The sequence below is a fragment of the Sturnus vulgaris genome, chromosome 4 (genome assembly GCF_052056855.1).
Source record: "Sturnus vulgaris isolate bStuVul1 chromosome 4, bStuVul1.hap1, whole genome shotgun sequence".
Classification (NCBI taxonomy): Eukaryota; Metazoa; Chordata; class Aves; order Passeriformes; family Sturnidae; genus Sturnus; species Sturnus vulgaris.
In genome coordinates, this window is record NC_142246.1 from 39044420 (window position 1) to 39067708 (window position 23289).

Sequence of the window (23289 nt, forward strand, 5' to 3'; positions counted from 1 at the left end):
AACTAAGATCTTTGCCAGCCACTCTTTGTTTTCACATTCTGTGTTTCAGCAAAGGAAGGTACTATCTGAATTTTAGCTGACATGTTTTCAGGAGTAAAACCACCAGAAGCTACTCTACGTCTTGATAGATAACATTTAGGAATGTGATAAAATAGCAAACAATATGTTTCTAACAGAAAAAGCTCTGCCTAGCTCTGGATGGGGTTGCATTTAGTGTGTACCTTTGATTTCTGAGTTACTACTCAGACTTTTTTCTTTACCTGTTTTTATTTTTTTTTAATCCACCAAGGTGTATAATTATTTTTACCTTAATCTGGGATTAACTTTAGCTTTTCAATGAATGAAGTTTTTGTTGTTGTTTTGTTGTTTCTGAAAGCTGTTCTTAGCCTGCTTCTCCATGCCAGTTTCCTTTTAACTTTTAATCAATTCTTTCTTAAGAAATGATGTCTGCTGTCACTGTTTTCAGTGTGGTCTCTTTCAGTGAGGGACATGATTGTCTCTAGGATTTAATTCTTCTAGCGGTTCCATCTTCTTTTTAATAGGCTACCTCATTTCTGTGTCATTTTCCTTTTGGAAGTCGCATACAGCTGTGGTGGATTTTTTGGCTTTTGTAACTCCTGTAGGGATATTGAGTCTGAATGCATTATTAGTGTGCCTTTCAATAGAAAAAAATTGAACAAGATCCTGCATGCACTCTGGGACTGCGTCTCTAATGGTTTCCCTAACCAGCTCTCCATGAAATTATTGTTGTAGTGCTGAAAGTTTCATCTCTGGTTTGTGTCCCAGTGTGATGCTTGCCTGATACTCGTGGGTATCTGCCATTACAATTGTATTTCCTTCCCTCATTGCCTCTCTGATTCCTCTTAGCGGATCATTGGTGGTCAGTGCCATCAGTCCAGGAAGGCAATTGCTAATACAAAGCTGCCTTGAACTCTTACATTTGGATCCAGGAACACTGGAATCTTCCTTCTTACAGAAATTTTGTCAAAGGCAGAGTACTTCCCTGGACTCTCACTGCAGACACCTGAGAACTGAGACTTTCTACTTTTAGAAAAAATCATTCCAATACCCTGTTGGCATTCCATTGAGAGAGAAATGTGTCAAGCTCCAAGCCTTTTACAACTGGTCCACAAGATCTAGCATTTCACAGGAATAGGACATAATTACAGAATACTTCAAGTGTGTCCTTATTCCATCACAATTGATTATCCCTTTTTCTGAACATGAACTCATGCTTTGGTGGGTAAAAAATGTGATGTCCACGTGCTGTGGACATCTCCAGAGCTCTTCTCTACTGTTATCATTTACTTATTGGGTTTTATCATCATGCTGGAATAGTACAGATATCCAGAGGGTGTACAAGGTAAGAGTGAATTGCATCACTAATTGAAATTAACAGGAATCCCTGGCTTTTTTTATTCAGCCATCTGTTGGCCTGCATGCTCTGGTTAACTCTGCATGTATTTGTTCAAAGTATTGTCCATTCAGATTGCTGTAGTATAGCTAGTAATAATTGACTGGTATTTTAATGCTAATCTGCACTATTCAGCTCCTGGGTCCAATTGCTTATTGTTGAGCACATAGAGAATCAATGGTGATTTTTCTCCACCTCTCCCCTGGATTATACTTAATAGCTACATTGTAGCTATTTAAGTTAAAAAATAAATGCACTGTTCCAAGAATATGATGCTATTCTTGTGCTGTTGGCTGCTGACGCTCAATATAGAGTTTTTGTGATGGAAAAGAATACTTTTGTTTTGTTTTTCACTGGTTTTGTTGTTTAGCCTCAGTTTAAAGTGATAGTATTGGTCGTAACAAATTCAAATAATATATTTTTGCTAAGAAACTTTCATCTTTCATATGTAGGTAAAAATCTTTTTCCCATCTAGATTTGTAGATGAGTTTTATGAACTGCCAGTTATTAAATAAATAATTCAGGAAGCAGTCTGTTGAATTAATTTTATTTGGGATTAGACAGCTAATTCTACTTATTGCACTGATAAGTTGCATTGAATGGTAGAATTGTTTTCCTTTCTTCCATGGGAGAAAAGTAACCTTAAAATAAGACAGGGAAACACTGACTTTATGTATAAGATCTATGAGTCTTAGTTATATGATAAATGAAAACAGTAATACTTGGCTTTTATGTGGTGCTTAACTTCATCAGTAGTTTTGATAACAATGATGTTTATCTGTTAAATTATTACAATAACATAATTCAAGTGTAGGCATAACCACAGATGGAAATACCCTCGTTAGAGTGAGAAGAATGGAGTGGGACAGAGGGAGGAAGAGAAATTTCAGAATTTTGTCAGCAGTCTGCGTAATATTAAATGCATTTCTGTATTTACATCTTTATTCCATGTAATTGCATGGCCGAATTTTGACTTCATAGCTCTAGACTATATTACTCCCAGCAGATTAAGAGAATTCTAGGAATAAAGAATGCAACCAAGCAGCAGTAAGTTCTGTGTGGAACAGTTACAAGGTAGGCTTGTTTTTACAAAAACATTATGAAACCCTGAAGTCTTGGCTTTACAAATAGCTATAGAGTGGGAAAATTTGTTAAAGATGTATGGATACTTGTACAGGCTAAATGCGTCATGGAATGGACAACTGATTCTTCCTATTATAGTTATGTTTTGGTACTGCTGTTACTATGGAATATCTGGTTTTTGCACCTGAAACTTATACCGTCAGAACAAAAATTTTTAGAGCTAAAACTAAAGCTGGAACTTCTATTTTTTGTATTTAAACTCTTTACAGTTACTTTTATAATAATTAGGTAATTTTATTTTCAAAAGGATATCATATACTGTTATTGGACTGTTTCAAATGCTAAAATTCTGCCTGAGTAGTATGTGAGTATAAGTGTTCCTGCATTTTCCCAGGGCATGTGTGTTATTCATACGTTTTTGAATACTGAGGAGTAAAATACAGATTTTATTTTTCTTCTTTAGTTGATAAGTGCAATGGCAAGTATGTGATTAAAGTGATAGGCCACCATGCTTTTAGAAATCAATTAAAAAAACAAGTGTCTTTTACTCTTCTGTGAACATTGTAATACTCTATTAAAACCAAAACACCTAACTATTCCCTGAAACAGCACACATGATTTGTGATTACTTTGAGAACTATTGATTTTAAAGTTCTTGAAGAGTGCCTGTAATCAGCATAGCTAATTAGACTAATCCTGTGAGAATTTGGCTCCCCATACAGTATGTTTATGAACCTAATCAACCAGGCAGTGAAAAAAACAATTATAGATACTATCTTTATATTTTAACTCACAAAGGAGCAAGAATTGCCATACTGGAGCTCTTCATTCTGTGATAATTAAAACATGGATCTGAATGGATAGAAACAACAACAACAACCAAAAAAAACTCCAAAAAATTACTGCTGTGAGGAAGTTGATTCATCACAAAGTGAGGTCCTTGGCAGCTAATAGAAGTAAGAGAAGGACATAAGAGATTCTTGGACTGTACCATAAAATACAAGCTACCTGCTGCTGGACGAGTGTGCATCAAATTTGATTCTTTTTCTTTGGGGATTTCTCAAGGTACAACAGGTCATATATGAGAGTTTTTGGTTTTGTTGTGGCAGGTCAGTCAGTCTGTTGTCTAGACTAAAAGAGGAGAACAAGTATTGTCTTATATCAATTTATGTCCTTGGATTTGTCTTGTTTCTTATTGACAGATATATGTTATGAATTTCTCAGTAGTTGTTCCTTGTGTATAAAGTGATTTGTAGTGAAAATAGCTAGAAACAGTAGTTAGATTCAACATTACCCTGACTTGTTATTTTTTCCATTTGGTTTTTCGGTAGTTTAGTTGTTCATTCACCATCCATTTGTGACTCCCAAGATCTCAAGTCTGTGCTTGCTATTCCAACTTTGTTGGCAATTGTCTTTGTTGGTGTGTTGTATTCTGTGAACTCCTCACTGTAGTAGTTGTGGATGTTAGTCTGCCTGGTGACTAACATCTGTCTGTGGTTTAGTTGCCTTTTCTTTCATTAGGGAAGAGGCTTGGGCATGGATTTTTCCTTGTCCTTGATAGAAAAGACTTGGGTTTTGGTTTTGCACCATTACGTGGAAAGGTTGAGTTTATTAAAAGCTGTGAGAGAGTTCTGATGAACATAGGCAGGTCAGGAGCTAGAGGCTTTTACAACTAGAAAACTTTGGTTTTGCACAATATATCTGTTCAATGGGGCAGGCAATTCTACTTCACTTTTAGAGTGAAGCTATGTTCTTTTATTCCAGCCTCTTTTACAGCCTTGGAGCTGTCTTTAAGCTAGACCACTCACTGGTTGCCTAAAGCTGTGTCCTGAAACCTGGCACTCAGTAGTATTCTGCCAGGTACAGAGCAGAAGAGACAAAATTTATGTTCTTACAGACATCATTTACCTTAGTGTAAATAGCCATAATCCACCTATGAGTCTTGCCTATGAGTGGTTTTCAATTATGTGTGTGTATACACATATATATATATTACAGAATCAGTAGGAAATAGAGAAGTAGGAATTGATGTCACAAGGCCACCTGGGACTTTCAAAGGTTAAGGTATTTATTACTTTTTTCCCTGGTTTACATCTTCAGGTTTCCCTTTCCTGATTCTGCAGTGATTTTTGTGAGGGACTATTGGCAGTAGTGGGACAGGTGCCCACCAGACTTACTGGGTCTTTTGGGAAAGGCCCACCAGAATATCAGTTGTGGCTGTATTAAACTCTTTGCCATATTCAAAGCAGTTTAATAGTTACATGCTGTCATTCTATTTCTTGATTATATAGAAAGACTTTGGATAAAATAAGGATATTCCTCCTAACAGTAGGAGAGAGACTTCAGAGTTTAAAACAAGATAATTGGTTACTATGAGCAGAAGTGCAAAAGTGCTTAGGGTTAACTAAAAGACATCTGATGGCAGCTCTGAGAATTAGAGGTATTTTCTTAACTTGACAAGATCTACCAATATATGATGTTAGGCAAGATGCAGCCACAGGATCATGAAATCTACATCCATAAGGGCATGACTTCCTGCCTGCTTGCTCTCTGGCCTGTTGACTGGACTCTGTCTTGGAGGGCAGAAGCATGTTTTAGTACACAGACTGCATAAGTCTTTCTGATTGGCATTCTGGGTAGCTTTGCTTTAGTGCTAACTATGTTAGTAGGTAGGGCTTTTTTTTCGTTTGCTGGATTTGGTTGTTGGTTTTGTTTTCCTTTTCTGAAGGATCTAATTTTTTTTTCTGTGAGGTTTACATCTCAGCAGGGACCTGGAAGATGATGATCATTTTCTTTCTCAATTCCGTTCCATTTCAAGTGAACTGTAATAGAAGGACAATTTTCAGCCTCTACAGATGACGTGGAAAATATGCTTGATGATGTATCTTGGGGATATTTACTTAAGTGCAGTACAGTGATTGAGTTTTGAGATGATGAGCTTTGAGTTGCAGAACTTGATGCCTGAAGTAATTAATGACAAAAAATATGAGATCCTTAAGTGTATTTTAGCCAGCATGTAGTGCTTCAATGAGGCAGAGTGTATTGGAAAAACATGCGTCAGCAGCTGAGAACAAACGCTGTTTTGATAGTGGGAAAGAATCTACAGAAATACATGTTTCTCATATGAACTTCGCCTCAAATAATTCCAAATTTGCACATCTCTAGAGATGTTATCTACCTAATCAGTTAAGAATCTGCATAGATATGTGATGGTTGCTCTGTGCAGTTTGCAGTTTATGACATGCTCTGTATCTGCTTCTGCCGAAAGGGACATAGCCAGAGCATTCTAGAAGAGGGCTCAACTTCAGATGCTAAATGTTTTTTGGCAGAAATCATGGTGATGAAGGGGTGATTGTTCCTTGCCACAAAACAGCTCCCTATTTTTTCCTGGGGAATGGCTTTGGTAGGCTTAGTGGAGCAGGTAGCCAGAGACTCACTCAGCTGCTGGAAAGGCTTAAAACAGGCAGTAAGATGGGCTTTTGAGAAGCAGTCTGGCTTCTGTGAGTTCAGTTTTTAAAGGTGGTTAGAAAGATTCTGGAAGATTGAATAAGAAATGCCTGGAGTTTGTTACAAACCAAACTCTTGTCGGAACCAATTTCTTTATTCCAAGATTTCATTTTCCATGCAACCTTATTTTCAAAAAAAAGGTGCTGCATCAATTTATCAGAATTTACTATAATTGATGACTTCAATTGATGACTAAAGTAGCAGTGTGGGTAAATCCACTGAATGAATTTTGGATTCTGGTAAATTTGAGTGACCACTGCAGTGTGCAGCAACTCACAGAAGAAGCAGAAGCAAATGCCAGCCATTGTTTAAATTACAGAGCTTACCTTTACTCCTTTTTTTTTTCTTTTTTTGTTTTGTTTTTGCCCCTTAACACCCTTTTTCAATTCTAGTGAAGCTCCCTTGCTCTTGAAAACTCAACTACTGGAAAAAAATGAGAAACAAACTGATGATTGTGTTTTCATGTTTTCAGTGGTCAAATAGTTTCTTGAGTTTATGATGTATAGACTACCTCCATGTAGTAGTGATTGAAATACTGGTATTCTTTGAGTATTTACTAGGAAAAATTCTGAGAAGATTGTGCATAAGTAAAATGGAGCTGGATTTGGTTGGTTGGTTGGTTTGTTTGGTTTGTTTTTGGTTTTGTTTTTTTCCTGAGAAAGGTGAAAATAAAAGTTTCAGCTGAAATGCTTTTGGTGCTGTGGCAGTTTTTTTATTAAGATTTTTCTTAACACTAGGCATTCACTTTAGGAATTTAAGGTATACCTCTTGTCTTGAAAAGTATGTTGCACAATCTTTCTAGAGCAACTACAGTGTTGTGGTTTGGTTTAATGAATGTGGCATAATACTGCACCCTCTCTAACAGAGAAAAGAAGTTGTGCAGTGGAGATCTTGTGAATATGGAGATCTTGTGTATACAGAATTGTGGACTGAAAATGCTGAGTGAGGCTGGTATTAGTCAGACAGTGACTTGAATGTTTCTCCTGTTCCAGAAACTGGATTGCCTGAGGCATGAACTTAAACGTTTTGCTCCAACTTTAGGACAATATTTTCATTATATTTCGTCTTAAATATGCAGGAACTGCAGATGTACTTTCCTTAGGTTGTTAACTAAGACTTTGTCAATTTAGCAGAGAGGCACATTAGGAGAGGCAGTCACCTAAATGCTGCTTCCAGGTGGCACCTTCAGAGATAGCAAATCTTATTTCTTCTTTGCAGAAATCATAGTACAGAAAGAAAAGGCTGTGTTATGACACTCCTGTGTCTTACTGCTAAGTCATCCCTAGTGAATTTTATTGTCATGAGGAAACAAGTACCAGATTCTCTGTGACCTAGTGAAGTTTATGCACCCTGTCACTGGTTATGTATCCTTTCCCGTGTTATACTTTCTTTTGTTTTCTGCAGATGTAGATTCATAAACAGTTCCAACTCAGTAATACTTGAAAAATCCACCTATTTTTTTCTTCTGCTTTTACTTCCTTCCTTGATTTTAGAAAAAGGATCATTTGAGCAGCCTCCTGTTAACTCAGCTTGGAAGACACCTAGGTTTAAATGAACTCAGCATAAAAAAAAATAAAAAGCTCGTGATGATTTTAATTGAGAAAAAAAATCTAGCTGGATTCGTAGAGGGGAAAAAATGTTTCAGGGAGAGGTAGAATGACTCTGTTGCTGTGTTAGGAATGAAGTTCTGTAATAGGAGCCAGCATTTGGGGACAAGAAGGTATTGTAGTACTTCTTCCTCATGACATCTTGCTGGATATCACTTGACAACAAGGTACTATGAATTCTCAAATTCATGAACTGAGAGAACTGAGTTTCCTTCAATTAAATATTAATTTAAATGATAGATTAATATTCTATTCACAAAGTGTTGAAATAGAACATAAAAGGAGGTTATGGATGAGTTGACGTAACATTTAAATTGTAAAACAGTTGTCCAATGAGGAGAAAATGCAAAATGAGAGATACAGCTTGCTTCATAGAAAATTTCAAACTTTGAGAATTTTTTTTCATATTTTGAGTGATATGGAATGCCTGTTTTGTATAGTGAGTGAGGATGGCAGGGATTGAGATGTATTAATGGCAAAATCTATGAGGACTTGAAAAAACAGATGGTACTTTGAAAAATCTACACAATGAAATCCAAGTGTTCACATTGTGGAAAAATTATAGTGTAAGGCAATGGGGAAAAAAATCGCAGAATGCTCATTCCTATAAATACTTTTTCCTAGTTGATTTGTTTATTTTAGAGGTTTTTTCACAAATAATTGAGCACTAATGTTGCTGATGAATATAAGAATATGAGAATGTAGTGGTTCAGTTCCTTATGAAGTTGACTCTATGCAAGAACATAGTGGACCATAACAAAACACTGTGTAGACACTTTAGTTCTCAGTGAAGCCTCACCTGGGTTCCCTATTTTAAAACCAGACATGTTCATTCTTAAGAAAATCACAGAATAGTTGAGGTTGGAAGGGACCTCTGGAGACTTCCCTGCTTACATCAGGGAGGTGTTTAGTGGGCTGCACCAGGGCTGTATTAAGTCATTTTTTGAGCTTATACAAGGGTTAAGACTCTGCAATCACCCTTAGTGACATTATCTGATGTTTGCCCAATCTGACAATAAGAAAGTCTTTCCTGATAATTGTGATTTCAGTTTGTGTCCATTTCCCTCTGTCCTGTGACTGGTTACCATTGGCAAATGCCAATCTCTCTCTTCTTTTTATGCATCCTATTCCTGAGTCTTCTCTTCACCATGCTGAATGGCTTTATCTCTCTCAGCTTCTCATAAAAAGTGCTTTTTCCCCTTAATCATCTTTGTTGCCCTTCACTGAACTTCCTTCACTGTGCTCTCTTGTGCTGGGGAGTTTGAGGCTGGAGTCAGCCCTCCAGATGTTTCTCGCTAGTACTGAACAGAGGGAAAGAAGCACTGCTTTTGACCTCCTGGAGAGGTCAAGTTGCTCTGAGCCATCTTTGATGTGAGGGCACACTGCTGGCTCATGGTCAGCTTGTCTACCAGGACTGTCAGGTCCCACTTGACAAAGCTGCTTCCCTGCAATTTGGCCCCCAGCCCATACAGGTGCCTGGTGTTCCTCCACAGGAGCAGGACTTTGCACTTCTTCTTAGTTGCATTCCATGTCTTTTGCTCTTTCCTCAGCCTGTCAGAGTTCCTCATAATAGCAGCACAACCCTCTGATGTATCGACTATTTCTGGTTTTGCACTGTCTGTAACTTGCAAAAGTTACACCTGTCTCACCCTGCAAGTTATTGATGGAGGTATTGAACAATATTGGCTCTCATACTGACTCCTGGGGTGTGTCTCTGATGACTAGTCTACAGCTGGACTTCGTGCTTCTGATCCACAATGCTTTGAGTTCAACAGTGTGGACAGTTTTCATTGTTGATCACTCTTGATTTTAGATGGAAAACTTGATTAATACTAGCTGTTGGTGTGAGCAAGGATTTTTAAAGGCACGTGGAAATGCACATGTGCATTTAAAAATCCACATGGAAATAGACACCATAATATTTTGCAGAAAGCAATACTGTGTTAGCATAATTCACCTAAAAAGCCAATCAACAAGTACAGAAATCTGTTTTCCTTATTTCTGAGGCTCATGGGAGGCATTAACATCTGATTCATCTGGCTCTAGATAATCCACTGATCTTCCAGTGTCCTCTTGTTTCCATGCCAGGCCAGGATAGAAAGACAAGAACCCTTCCAGTTGCTCTGTCTACATGGGGAAACCTAAAATCAGCAGGGTTAGTGTCATCAGAAGAGTAACTTAAAAAATTTGGCAGCATAAAAGTGAGAAAGATGCCAAACATACCAAGCGGGGAAAAAATGCATCTATAGCAAGGTGCTGGGCTGTCACAGATGACTTTTAGTCATTTTTGTTCTAAGGTTAAAACCAATGTGGAATCTTCAAGTATGTTCATATAAGAGTGCAGTTTTGAGAGATAAGGGAAAGGGTGATGCTGCTTTGCATATGAAAGATCACAGGATGAATATGAAAATAACCTTCTCTCACATTTGATCCTTAGTGTTAACTGTTGAGCTAGAGATGCTCTGTGACAAAAAATTCTGATTTACAAGTTTTATGTATGCTAATAAGTGGAAGGATATAATGTTTTTATAATTTCATTAGGTCCCTTTCCCTGTTTACATAATATTCGTGTAATCCAGATGGACTCTTGTCATCTCATCATGTTCTCTTTTGATTTGGAGTGTTGGAAACACCAAAGTTGAGTGGCATGTATGGCATCTGATCTAACAGAACAGAACAAACTGAATGAGATGTAGTTTATTCTAATTTATTAAAAGAAAGTATTTCAAGTTATTCAATCTTTACCTTATATTTCTTGTGACAATCACATATTTGGAATGTAGGACAGTTTCTGTAATCATGTGTGTGGTTTTCATCTGCAGGAAAAGTAGGGAGAAGAGTTTTTCTTTGGAAACTTCTAGCAGGGTCCAGGGATCCAACACTGCATTTAGTAAATGCAGATTCATTTCTAGAAATTCTGCTTCTTGGACAGATGTAATGTGTACCTGAATTTTATGTATCAGTCAATAGTAATCTGTATCACATTAAAGATTTCAAACACAGCACACAATTCCTCCAAACAGAGTTATTTATATTCCCTATTCCTTAAGAGCTAAGCTGTGGAACCTCATCCAGAAATTCAATATATCTACTTTTTTTATTCTGAGGCTGTAGTTAAGTGACTTATCTGTTCTGGTCATGACACCTGACTTACAAATTGTCATCACTATGATTTGTTTTTGCCATTTGTCAAGCTCAGGAGAAAGGTTTCTGATTGTGTCTTTTGTGCTCATGGTAGCTGTGATGAAAGCATCTATGGAAGGTCAATATGTAAATGCTATAATTTGGGTCCTGCTTACTAATTTGTGGTTTAGGAATTTCTGAATATTGTTCTTTGTCATTTTTGGAATTTGGGAAGAGGAAACCTGATTCCATTTGAGTCACCTTTATTTAAAACTGAATCATAGTGAAAATTGCATGTTGAAATTCTTAGAATATATTTAATGACTTTTGCTGTGATTCTGGCTCCTATACCTTCATTCAGTTTTTATAGTGTCATTGTAGCTGAAAGTTTGCATTTCAGCAAGGAAAATATCCAGTCTTCAAAAGAGACATTTGTTTGAATGTGCCTTGGTGCCTCCAGTCTTTTAATGAAAATTCATGGCAAAATTTCTGCACAAATCTTGAAATATTTTGCAGACTTTGAGCCTTTGGGGATTTATTGAATGTGAGGTCACCACGCACAGTATGGTCATGCAAAATGGTAACTATAGCAACTGCAGAATACTGGAATGGAGAGTAAGCAGGGAGGTTTATCTGAAAGAAGTAATATCCTTGGACATAGAAAAATCCTTAGAGAGCCTGCTCAGATGAAGATGATATATTGGCATTTTTTTGGTGCGAAGTTGTTTTGTTTTGTAATGCCAAGCATAATACAATTTCCAATGACTAGTTCTCTTCCAAGTTTATTTTAATTGGTACTTCAGGTTTTAAAGATAGGTTTAGCTTGTATTCCCTCATAATTTAAAACTTGTGGATTATTCTTAGGTCTTTGAAGGCATTAACACCTTAGCATTAAATACAGGAAAAAACAAAGCTTCTTGTTATGAGTTTTTTGCATCAGGAGGACTGGTTGGAAAAAGGAAAGGACCTGTATATCTTGCTCTCTTCACCTAAGATTTCCGTTCATAGAGTGTTCTATCAACATGTACAGAAGTACTTTGTTCTGTAGCCAATCAGATGAGATTGTGCAGTCACTGCTAATGACAAAGGGTATCTTGTCAAAAGGTTATGTTAAGAACATCCCTGCCTTCCTCAATATGCTCGTAGTGTTTTGAAGTAAAGGTGAGCCTCTGTCAGTTTTTGTTTGAAAGGCAGAACCAAGAGTACCTGGAAAAGAAGCATTTTGTGCATCTTTCTTTGAGAGCTGAACTCCCAGGAACTGATGGTGTGCTTTACACTGTGACTTCTAAAATGTGCTGTCATTCTGATTTAGACCAGGGCCAAGCTGATGATCACAGAATCATTGGTCAAGCCAGGTGTAGGAGCCATGATGACAGGACTTGGTCCTCTGCTGTAGTGACAGAGAAAGCATGACCTTTAATCCTCTCTTATGTCATCCTTGTCATTAAATATACATAGGGTGAAATCTCTGCCCTGCTGAAGGTTATGGCAGTTTTGCTGACTTCAGTGAAGTCAGGGCTTTGCAAGTTGTGTATTATAGGGAAAAAGGAGAAGGTTTAGATACAGGTAACTCATGACCTTTGCTTTTTTTTAATTATTCTGTTGAATCCAAGTATAAGTTCTTTTTTTTGTGGTCTCCTAAAAATAATCCTGCAGGCTTTCTTTACCCTATACAACCACAGCCTTGCCATTCTTTCTTGCTTGTTACAAGAAGGAATATGGCAGGATAAGGAGCTAGAATGCAGAAATAAAATGTCAGTATGGATAATTTTCTCTTATTAAGGGGTATTCTCCCCTCCCCCAGCCCAAATATGCATGCTTCTTGCCATGGCAGATATTTTATCTTTGAATCATGTTTAATTCTAATATAATGAAGAAGCAAATGGAATTTGAAAAATCAGCAGAGATTGAACTAACAGTTAAATAGCTGAGAAGGCAATGAAAATTTTCAATTAAGGAATATGGTATCCAGTACAAAGACTCAAGGAATTTATTTTTAAATTAGTGGAATATATTCCTACACTTTCAGATTCCAGCTGTGGAATACATACCAATTGCTTGCAAAAAATGTTTCTCCTCCTAGTTACCAAGTCTACCTTCTTGTAATTAGGATTCAAGCAAACAGCGGCAACGTCATTAGTTCAGTTTATCTGTAACCAGTGTCAGACTGAGCTGGCATTTGAAGTTGTTTAGTGCTGTTGTGACTAAAAACAACACCCAAATAGGATGCAGGATAGAGATTATCCTAGTCTTCCGAATTATCTGCCATGTTCCAAAGTTTTCAGTGTGGAATAAGAGTCCAAGATTTTCCATTTCCTGTTGACAAAATCCTTTTCCAGTAGAGATCTGACAGATTATTTGTAGTCTGTCTACACAACAGATACTGTAGGAAGAAAGGTGTTTTTTTTATCTTTTGTGTGGCCTTATCCAAATCACAGAGCGAATCCTGCTTTCCCTTTCTGATACTTGCACCCTAGTCTGGTGTCAGAAAGGGAGTGAGATGGCAAGGCTGAAAGCTCGTCTGCTCTGCTCTTTCACTGATGGCCAGCCAGCAGCACTGAAGGACTTAATGCAAATGAGAGCTAGTTTTGCTCGGAGATCTAGTCTGGGGTAGTAGTGTGTAATTCCTGATGGTAACCTAGTTTTAAAATTGTTTTTGACTTTATCTTTTGATGTCCTTTTAACCTTTTGATTTCTTTTGCTGTTATGTATAAAGCATAGATATGCAGAAATTGCTTTTAAAAGAAATGCTTGTCACCAACAATCTTTTTCTTAATCACTTTTTTTTTAATCTTTGGCTTTGATTATGGTAGTATTGAATCCCAGATTGAAACCAGCTAATGGATTTCACAGAGAAAAAGCATAGTTACTATGGCTACACAGCACCCTGAAAGCTTAAAAGGACAAAGCATAAATGAACACGGTCCTGGCTGCTTAGCCATTTGCAGAATAGATTATAATAACTTAAAGTCTTTATAGCCTTTCAGATTTTCAGAAAAAGCAGGATGTCAGTCCTGTAAGAATTTCTATTTTATTTTTAGATTAAATCATAACTTTTTGAAGTAGCATATTTGAAAAATATTTTTCAAAACATGCTGTTTGTATCCAGTTCATATCACAGGCAGTAGCATGTGATAAAATTTACTATAACTAGTCATTTCATCACTGATGCTTTTACTATGGTATTTTAAAATGAGTCAAAATCAAGTCCTCCAATGGACAGGTAAACACAAAGTATGTGTGATTTGATGCAAACTTAATGTTCTTTTTATAGCTTTCACTGTAATTTTGGCTGAAGTATTTTTAACTTTGATTTTCTTACAAACCAAGAAAACCAACCTACATATTTAAGAGAAACACTAAGTATACAGTAAAGAGTAATAAAATACATTCATGGTTAGGCTCATACAATTAAGGTTGAATTAGCAGTTTTAGGATGACCCTAGCGACTGATAGAATCAGTGCTACTACCTGTTTCTGCTTGAAAAATAAAATGCATTGGAATCATAAGCATGTCACTCACAAATTCACAGGCTTATTTCAATGGCCTATTAAAAATGCAGAATAAAAGTTTTTAGAGTGGAATGATAACATGCATCTATTGTTCATCACAAATAATTAGAAGTTCTGTCCACAGATAATTGTAGGCTTTGTACTTTGGCTGATGGGTAGTAAACCACAGGAAAGGTAGCAGGTGAGCATACAGATAGTTTTGTAAAGACATATTTATGTGCTCTTATTTGCAGGCAGAGGACTCTTGTATTTGTATTTTGGATTTATCTCTTCAGCAATATTTACATAGATTCATAAAGTGAACTGACTTGCTGCATACAAGACAGACCAGCTGAGTTGTCCTCTTATTATAGATCTGCCCTGTCCTCTGTAGAAATGCCATATTTTGCTTCATAAATCCATCGTGTCATTTTTGTCTAAAAGATGCAAAGGCCTTTCTAAATAAAAATAACAGAATCATTGTACAGAATTTCACTACGGAGACCAGAAATCTAAATTAATCTGCAAAACGTGTTTGGGCCAAATTCTAATGTGAGCAGATGAGTGTGCCTGGGAAAACCGAAGAATAACCCAGGGAAATTATAGGGAAGAGTAGGGTGGTTTAATCCCAGCTGGCAACTGAGTATCAGGCAGTGCCTCTACCCTCCAGTGGGGAGGAGAGTCAGAAAAAAAAGTAAGGTTTGTGGATTAAGGCTTGATAATTGAAACAAAATAAAATATAATAATACTAATTATAATAATAATATTAGTAATGAAAAGGAGGGAGAGGACTGATTCTGTGAATAAAACCCCAGAGAAACAAGTAATGCACAATAGACTTCTCACCGTCTGCTCATGGATGCCCAGCCTTTCTGAATGTAGTGATCAGTCCCTTCCAGCCAGCTTCCCCCAGTTATATATTAGGTGTGACATTCTCTGGTGTGGAATATCCCTTTGGCCAAGTGGGTCAGCTGTCCCAGCTGTGCTCCCTGGTGGTTTCATGTGCACCTCCTCCCTGGCAGAGCATGGGACAGTGACAAGTCCTTGGTTTGGGGTAGGCACTGCTGAGCAACAACCAAAACAAGAGCGTGCTATAAACATTATTCTCATGTTGAATCCACAACACAGCAGCGTGCCAGCTACTAAGAACACTATTAACTTTATCCCAGCCATAACCAGGACAGGAGGGAATGCTAATGGACAATTATTCTGGGAATTTAATCCTGTTTATTATGGATCTGAGATTGCTAAATTATAGTAGTTCTTAAAATAGCTCTAGGTTATAAACTACCATAAACTAAAGTATGGTGGTGTAGGAGTGACCTGGAAGGTCTGATTATCTTCCAGGTCTCCACAGGCTTGTTCGTAGCTGATTTTGGTTTTGCTCAGACAAATCTAAACTAAAAAATATCGGACTTTGAGATTCGTAGGCTAGTTTTCCTAAGTTTAAACATTTCTTCTTTAATGTACAGCTTGAACAACGCTTCTGTTGCAATTTCACACAGAATCAGTGCGCTCACTGATAGGGTGGTATTTACTAAAGAGTTTGGGATTTTTTGATGCTTGCTTTAAGATAGTTTTTTAGAACAACTTCACTTAAAAATGTATGTTTCCACCATGTCTTAATTTAGGGAGAAGAAGTTCTCAAGATAGAATCTCAGGTAAAAAGGAATTACTTTAATGAAATCAGTGCTATTAGTTTATCTTGAATGAAAATGTATTGAGAAATTTTCCTCTTACTTACATTTCTTTGATCATTATAAATATGAGGATGTAAAAATTAGAGGGGCTGGCTAGTAATAATTTGTAGGTGATGTCTCTCAGAAGTTGTGCCATAGTAAACAGTCATCGTGGTCTTTTAATTACAAAACTTACTTTTCAACATCTTATTTCCTTATTCTTTAAAACTTACGTACAAATTTTTGCAACATGAAACATAATGATTTTGAAATTTTAATCAAGTAAAAATTACCGTCAGATTGACAGGCTTTAAATAACATATATCTTTCACCTCACCTTAGATGATTTAAATATAATTCTCTTGAAAAATGAAGTTATTAAAACAATAAAATAAAACATAAATGCCTGAAGAGAGAGGCTTATTCATGGGTATTTATTTCATTCATGTGGCTTTTTTTTTTTTTTTTTTTCTTGAAGAAATACTGCATTTATTATTTACTTAAATACTGCAGAAAAATATGCTGTTTGAAATTCAGGAGTGGATCAGTTAGAAGGGCTTTGACAGAAGACTGAGACTATGTGATATTTAGGGTTGCCATGGCAAACTGCTTTGCAAGAACATTTGCAGAGCAGATGGACCAAGATAAATAAAACAGATACAGGTATTGAATAGAGATTGTTTAATGTTCTGTAAAAAAACCAGGAAAACAGGAACTTGAATCTATATAACACCTTTCTTTGTTTTGCCCCTTTTTTAATGTGTATGCTGTTTGATGTGAGTAATTCCATAGTGAAAGTTTCCTATAAATTTTGTTTCTGAGAAATCAAAGAAAATGCCAGGTTTATCTGCCTTATCTTCTGTTTAATGCAAAATCGGTAATATCCTTACTTTATGCCATAATCTAGTGCATCTTTGGTCAAGTCTCTGAAGTTACATTTAAGTACACAAACAGTATGAAATGAAAAATCTTTGTATTTCAGATGTTCTAATTTTGTTAGCTTCACATGCTCTTGACTACTGACAGCTCTTCTATAACCTTATAAACCAGCTTTTTTCCTTGATTTAAAAAATAAAAAAAAATAAGACTCTCACCCTGTTTAAGAGCTAGAATGTCTTTGTAATCACGTTTGATTACACAGAAGTTTGTTTCCATAGAAACATGAACACAAAATATGCCCATGTGACTATCTACATACAACATGCCTTTGTATGAATAGCTGTGTGCAGAAATATATTACATTTCTGTTTAACATGTATTCTTTGTTCTGCCTGTCAACGAATAAAATAGGCACATGTTGTTTACTTTTTCTCTAAGGAAATAGGTCATTAGAAAATTCAAAATATAATTCGTAGTCATATCTTTTCAACAACTCAGATTAAAATTGTAGAAAGGAAATGCTTATGGAAAAATAAAAGCTTTATCTGCTCACTTGAAGATGCATGATTTCAACTGCTAAAGGATTTTTTTCCCTCTAAGTAATATGTTGATTATAAAATATTTCTTTGGATTTTCTACAGCCTAATTGTGCTTCTATTCTTCATGACTTACAAAATCTGCTTCATGGGTTGATGTCTCCACCTGAGTGGAACAATTTTTTGGGAGATGCTGTCATAAACCCATTAATGCTCACATAAGTGTTGATGTTTTCATTTAGTATAAAATGCCATGAAATTCCGTTCCACTGAACATCATGCAGGTGACTCACATTTTTAGAGTGCATGTTATCTGACTTTTTTGAGTGGTCAGAGCAATGTTTGTTTGCTTTTTAAGTATATCTTTCCATTATGAAAGGAAATACATTTGATGTATTTGTTTTTAATTCATTTTAATGTCAGATGTGAATACCTGCCTAAAGTGTTTATTTATGTTCTGCTTTCTCATGGTAAAGTAGGAGCATTAGCAGCAGGAATTATTGGGGAAAATTTTTATCTTTCACAATGACAGAATCACAGAATTGTTAGGGTTGAAAATGGCCTCTGTAGATCATCTGGTCCAGCCCCCCTGCCAAGGCAGGGTCAGCTAGAGCAGGTTATACAGGAACATGTCCAGCTGGGTTTTGAATATCTCCAGAGAGAGAAACAATTAATTGGATCAGAGTGTCTGAATTTCTCCTGTTGCTTTTAATCTGTGGTTTTAAAATCTTGCCATTAAAATCCATGAGTCCAAAAGATATATTGGCATTCATTAGGGTCAGGGTTACTATATGTTTCTAGCATTCAGCTATAACCTTTTAAAGCCTTTTACACTAGCTAAAGTACAATAAAGTTGATTGTACGTTTTTTCCCATGTGTTGTGGAGAAGAGATTTCATGCGTGATTAATTTTTTTCAATTTATTTTAAGATACCAGTTAAATAAAACATTTTCCAGAATCATAGAATTGTTGCAGTTGGAAGGGACCTCTGGAGGCTGGCTAGCCCTTTGGTCAGAGCAGGATCACAGGGTAACCTAGCATACATTGCCCAGGACTATACCCAGTGGGGTTTTGAATATCTGCAAGGATGGATATGTATTTTGGACAACCAATGCCATAGGTTGACTACCCTCATAGAAAAAAAATAAAATCATTATGTTTGAGTGGAATATCTTGCATTTAATTTATGCCTGTTGCCTCTTGTCCTTTCAATTGATACCACCAAGAAAAGTTCTGCCTTCCTTATTCTGCCACTGACTAGGTATTTATAAGCATAGGACAGATCCCACTGAGCCTTTTCTTCTCAAGGTCCCCACCTCGCACAGCCTCTCCATACAAAAAGTGCTCCAGTCTTTCCTTAGCTCCATAAACTTTAGCTGGCCTTGCTGCAGTAACTCTGTCTCTCTTGGGCCCACTACAGCATTCAGGGTGGCTCACCAGTGCTGAGCAGAGAGGGAGGATGACCTTCCTCAGTGTGCTGGTGATGCTCTTCCTCATGCAGTGTGGGTTGCTGTGTGCCTTCTTTGCTGTGAGGGCACACTCTTGGGCAGCTTGGTGTCCCTCCCGTCCTTTTCTGCCAACATGCATGGGATTATTTCTGCCAAGTGCAGCACTTCACTTCTTCTCTGTATTGAACATGATGAGGTTACTGTTGGCCCATTTCTCAGCCTGTCAAGTTTTTCTGAATGGCAGGACAACCCTCTGATGTATCAGGTACTCTTAGTTTTGTAGTATCTGTGCATTCTGTCTCAACTTGCAAGTTATTGATGAATTGCTGAACAGTATTGGCTTTTGTATTGACACCTGGTGTGTGCCTTTGATGACTGGCCTCTGGTGAACTTGGTGCTGCTGATCCACAACCTTTTTTGGCCAGCAGTTCAATCAGTTTCCTGTTTGCCTTACTCTCCATTCATCTATTTTCTGTTTCATCAGTTTGTCAGGGAGAAGACAATACAAGGCTGTGACAGAAACATTATTAAAGTCAAGATAAGCAATGTTCTGTGTTCTGTCCTTGTCCACTGGGTCAGCATGCTCATTGTGAAAGGCTATCAGGTTGGTCAGGCACAATTTCCCCTCCATGTATTCATGCTTACTGTGTCCAAATACATTCTTATCCCTCCTCTGTTTGGCAGTGGCTTTCAGTTTTGTTTTCTCCATTCCTTTCCTAGGAGTCGAGGTGAGGCTGGGACTGAATTTCTTGAAAATAGATGTGATATTTATTCTCTTCCAGTCCTCAGAGTTATTTCCCCTTACCTTGATCTCTCTTATCCTTTTTGATCTTTCAGTGATTGAGTGCTCTCACAATGACATCAGCCAACACTCAATGTGTGTGGTGCATCTCATTATGGCCCAGGGATCTCTGTGTATCCAGTTTATTTAAATGCTTCCTAACCTGACTCTCCTCCACTGAGAGAAAATCTACTTTGCTTCAGGCTTTCCTATGGTTTTCAGGGACCTGGGATAGCTGAGAGATGGTTTTATCAGTGAAGAGTGAGATGAAGAGGGCATTCAGTGTATTGGCCTTCTTCATATCTTTTGTAACAGGTCTCCATCAAGAGATATTTTTTCATTCATATCTTGTGACAGGGAGACCTTTTTCCATAGCCTTCTTTAAGCTGCCCAGCACCAGTAGAAACATTTACTACTCATATTATGTGAGCTATCTACTCATGTCTGTAATCCCAGTGAAGTTGATATTCTACAACTGCATCCAGACCTCTTAATTCATCCTGTTTGCTCTGATCCTAGAAAAGATAGAATACCTTTACCATAATTCTGCTTGGTAGGCGTTTCCCTATGTACATGTACACAGTTGGGGTGGAACCCCTACAGCCCTGGTTTTTTGCTTACAAATTTTCTCCCATTGACATTGCCCCATACTCTTTGCTTGCCAACCTGGTCCTTAACTTCCTCTCTTGATTGCTGGTCATGTTCTCCTGTTATTCCTAGTTTGAATTGTCATTACTGGACTGGCCAACCTGTTGGCAAAATGTTTTTCTCCACTTATGTGGACAGCATCTCTGCTAAACTATCCTCTTTCCTTGTAGAACATCCCATAATAATTTAAAAAACCCCATAGCCCACACCGACTGCACAACAAATTCTTATGGGATCTGTTACTTCCTTTTTCACTCTTCTGCCTTTCTGGAAGGATGGAGGAGAAAACTGCCTGGGATCCTCAGGAACTTGACCCCGCCCCTCCACATAATCAACAGCATAATCAGCGCTCAATGCTTTCTTCATTGCCTCTGGCATCATCTTCGGTGCTCATAAGGAAGAGCAGCAGAGGGTCATGGTCTGCAGCAGCTTTTTGCAATGTCCTGATCTGAGTCTCCAGCAGGTTGCAAACCTCCCCAAGCAGCAGCTGTGGGATTCACTCCCCTCCAGCAGGAGTTTCCTGCTGCAAATACCCACCAGAGGTACCCGTGCAGCTCCGTTCTTTTGCCGGATTGAGACAGAGCTTGTATTTGCTATTCTTATGAAATATTTCAGTTAAGTGTTTTATGTATTTTACTCTTTGTTTTGCGAACAAATATGTATAAAAAATTACTGGAGAACTAATTAGGTGTTTTGCCTTTTTTTGGTTTTATTAAGCTTTGTTTATTTTTGAATGTTATCCTGCCAATGCCATATGGATTAGCTGGCTGCTGCACAAAAGCTTTTTGTACTACTGTGATTGATGGAGGGAGAATCATGTGTGGTTTTCCTGTTCTCAGAAAGGTCAAGGAGTAATCTCAAATCAGTCTGAAAGTCTACAGAAAGATTAATGAATATCAGTATCTTGTACAGGTTTTGATAAAATTTAAGATTACCTTTCAAGTCCAGAATTTTTACTTTAGGTTATGCCATTTGAAGGACACCAGCCTAAAAAATTTTCCCAAACCTTGCTTCATCTGTTTTAAGGCAATGGAATAGATGCTATTTTAACATTACAACTAGTTTCATGTGTGTCTTGTTTCTATTTCCTCTAGGAGATGAACCGAGAAAGTAATGTGAAAGGTCATGTGAAGCTCTCTCATAGCAGAAATTTTCTAAAAGATTACTTTACCTGTAAGTTCTTCTTTTCTGTTCTTAAATATTAAGTTATATCACACTGTGGCATGAAAAAAAGACTTTATTTTGGTATTTTGACTTGCAGCTTAATTGCAAAGAAAGTTATTCCAAGTGCATTATGTGGTACCACATGCTATTATTCACTTTCTATATTTTAGTAAAGTCCAAACAAACATTTTTCCTCTAAGTAAATAACTAAAGCTAACATTTTCCCTAAAACCTATTAAGGTTTTGAATCCAAAGAGCAAGATTTTTATGCTGTTTCGTTACAGATTATACATCCAGTGATGCATGCTAAACTGCAATTACTGTTTTTCAGAAATTATTTTAAAAGTGAAGGGTAAAAATTATTCAAACTTGTATGAGAGTGTGAAACTACCTCTAAAAGCTCTTTGTAAAGATTTCATGTGCTGGTGCCTTCTGTAGGAGAGACATTTTTGGGATTCAGAGTTATTAAATTATATGATAGTGCCCTTTACAATTATGTCTCTTGTGGCAAAGAATTTTCTTCAAGCTAAAATGAGCTCATTTAATTTTGTATATATCTCACAATAAACTCCTGTTACGAATTTAAACTGTGGCTTTCATTTTGAGTCTAATTGTCTACATCAAAATACTTCAATTGGGAAATTTGAACTTGCTCTCCTAGCAAAAAAATTGCAAGAAAAATATTGAAAGATCCGTTTTACATGAGGAACAAAAACCATTAGGTTTAATATTGGCAGATTCATGTAGGTGGTGGCAGACCTTAGAACAGAATACAGAAGTTCTTAGTCCCTGTGAAAAGATATCATTTGGAAATATGTAAATATGCCAAAATGTATACCCTGAAGGAGATTGGGAGTTTGAAAGCTACAATTTCAGCAGTATGTTAATTTTTTCCCTTTTGTGTGTGATTATCATAGTTCAACTGCACATCACCTAGATAGCAAGTTCTTGAAAATTATAAGGGGGAAAGCACTATTGAAAAATGTTTCCAAACTGATAGTAGGTGTTTAATCCTTTAAAAGTAATAATTACAGAATTTTTCGTTATCTGGCACTCAGTTTTAAAGTAGCAGCAATAGCTATGCATGGGCAGTGTAGATAATTTAATTTGACATAAAATCTTCAACCAAATAAAAACTTGCAAACACTAGCACTCTACATTTCAAGCTCCTTATGAAGTTTCAGAAGATCTCCTGATACTTATTTGATTTTCTTCAAAATGTGCTTCTTTGTCTCAGTATTTCTTTATTACTCTGATGTAACTTGAGATAGTTAAGTAAATTAATTAGTAAATTAAGTACCAGTACAAGCAAATCTGCTAGAAATTAAATTCTTAGTTCTGCGCTTTGAGTTGTGAAGTAGAAACTGAATGTTATTGTCTTTATTATATAAATATTCACACAGTAGTGGTGCAACTTCAGCAATTGTCCTGTATTATCCTAAGTGTATTAAAATTGCTCCAACATTGGAGCATTTCTTACTGGTTTTGTCAAAGAATCCGGATGGGATGTTTCAGGACAATTCAAGAAGACTTCTACAATTAGTCAAGGAGGAGAGAAGAAAAAGTGCTGCTCTGATAATGCTGTCTTAATAACTCAATTAGTCAGATTTTCCGTATTATTTGATAAGTTTTATTACTTAGCACCAGTCAGGTGGATTTCCAGTATCATAAGAGTAGCATTAAAAGAACACAAATGATAAGAGGTAAGATTGAGTTAGAACGGGCTAATTTATTTCAATTTTGTCTTCTCTTTCAGTTAATTGCTCTGTTCCTTTCTTCATGACTCTGTGAGAAATTCTAGTATTTTATTTGTGTGCACATGTATATGTGTGCTTGTGGGTGGATGTGTATCCATTAGAGATATTTATATTCAGTGAAGATAAGACAACATTTGGGACAGAAGTAGAGAAGTGACTTGGAAAAATCAT

The 23289-nt window shown here is 36.8% G+C and overlaps 1 protein-coding gene across 3 annotated transcripts in view; it reads left to right on the forward strand.

Annotated features, from left to right (window-relative positions):
* The window catches only part of MARCHF1 (membrane associated ring-CH-type finger 1), a 224617-nt gene that overhangs the window by 51301 nt on the left and 150027 nt on the right, over positions 1-23289 (forward strand). For all 3 annotated transcript variants that reach the window (XM_088163631.1, XM_088163628.1, XM_088163632.1), the window contains one exon: positions 21292-21370. The gene's annotated coding sequence lies outside the window, so the exon portion shown is untranslated. Of the gene's footprint in view, positions 1-21291; positions 21371-23289 lie in introns of those variants that run through there.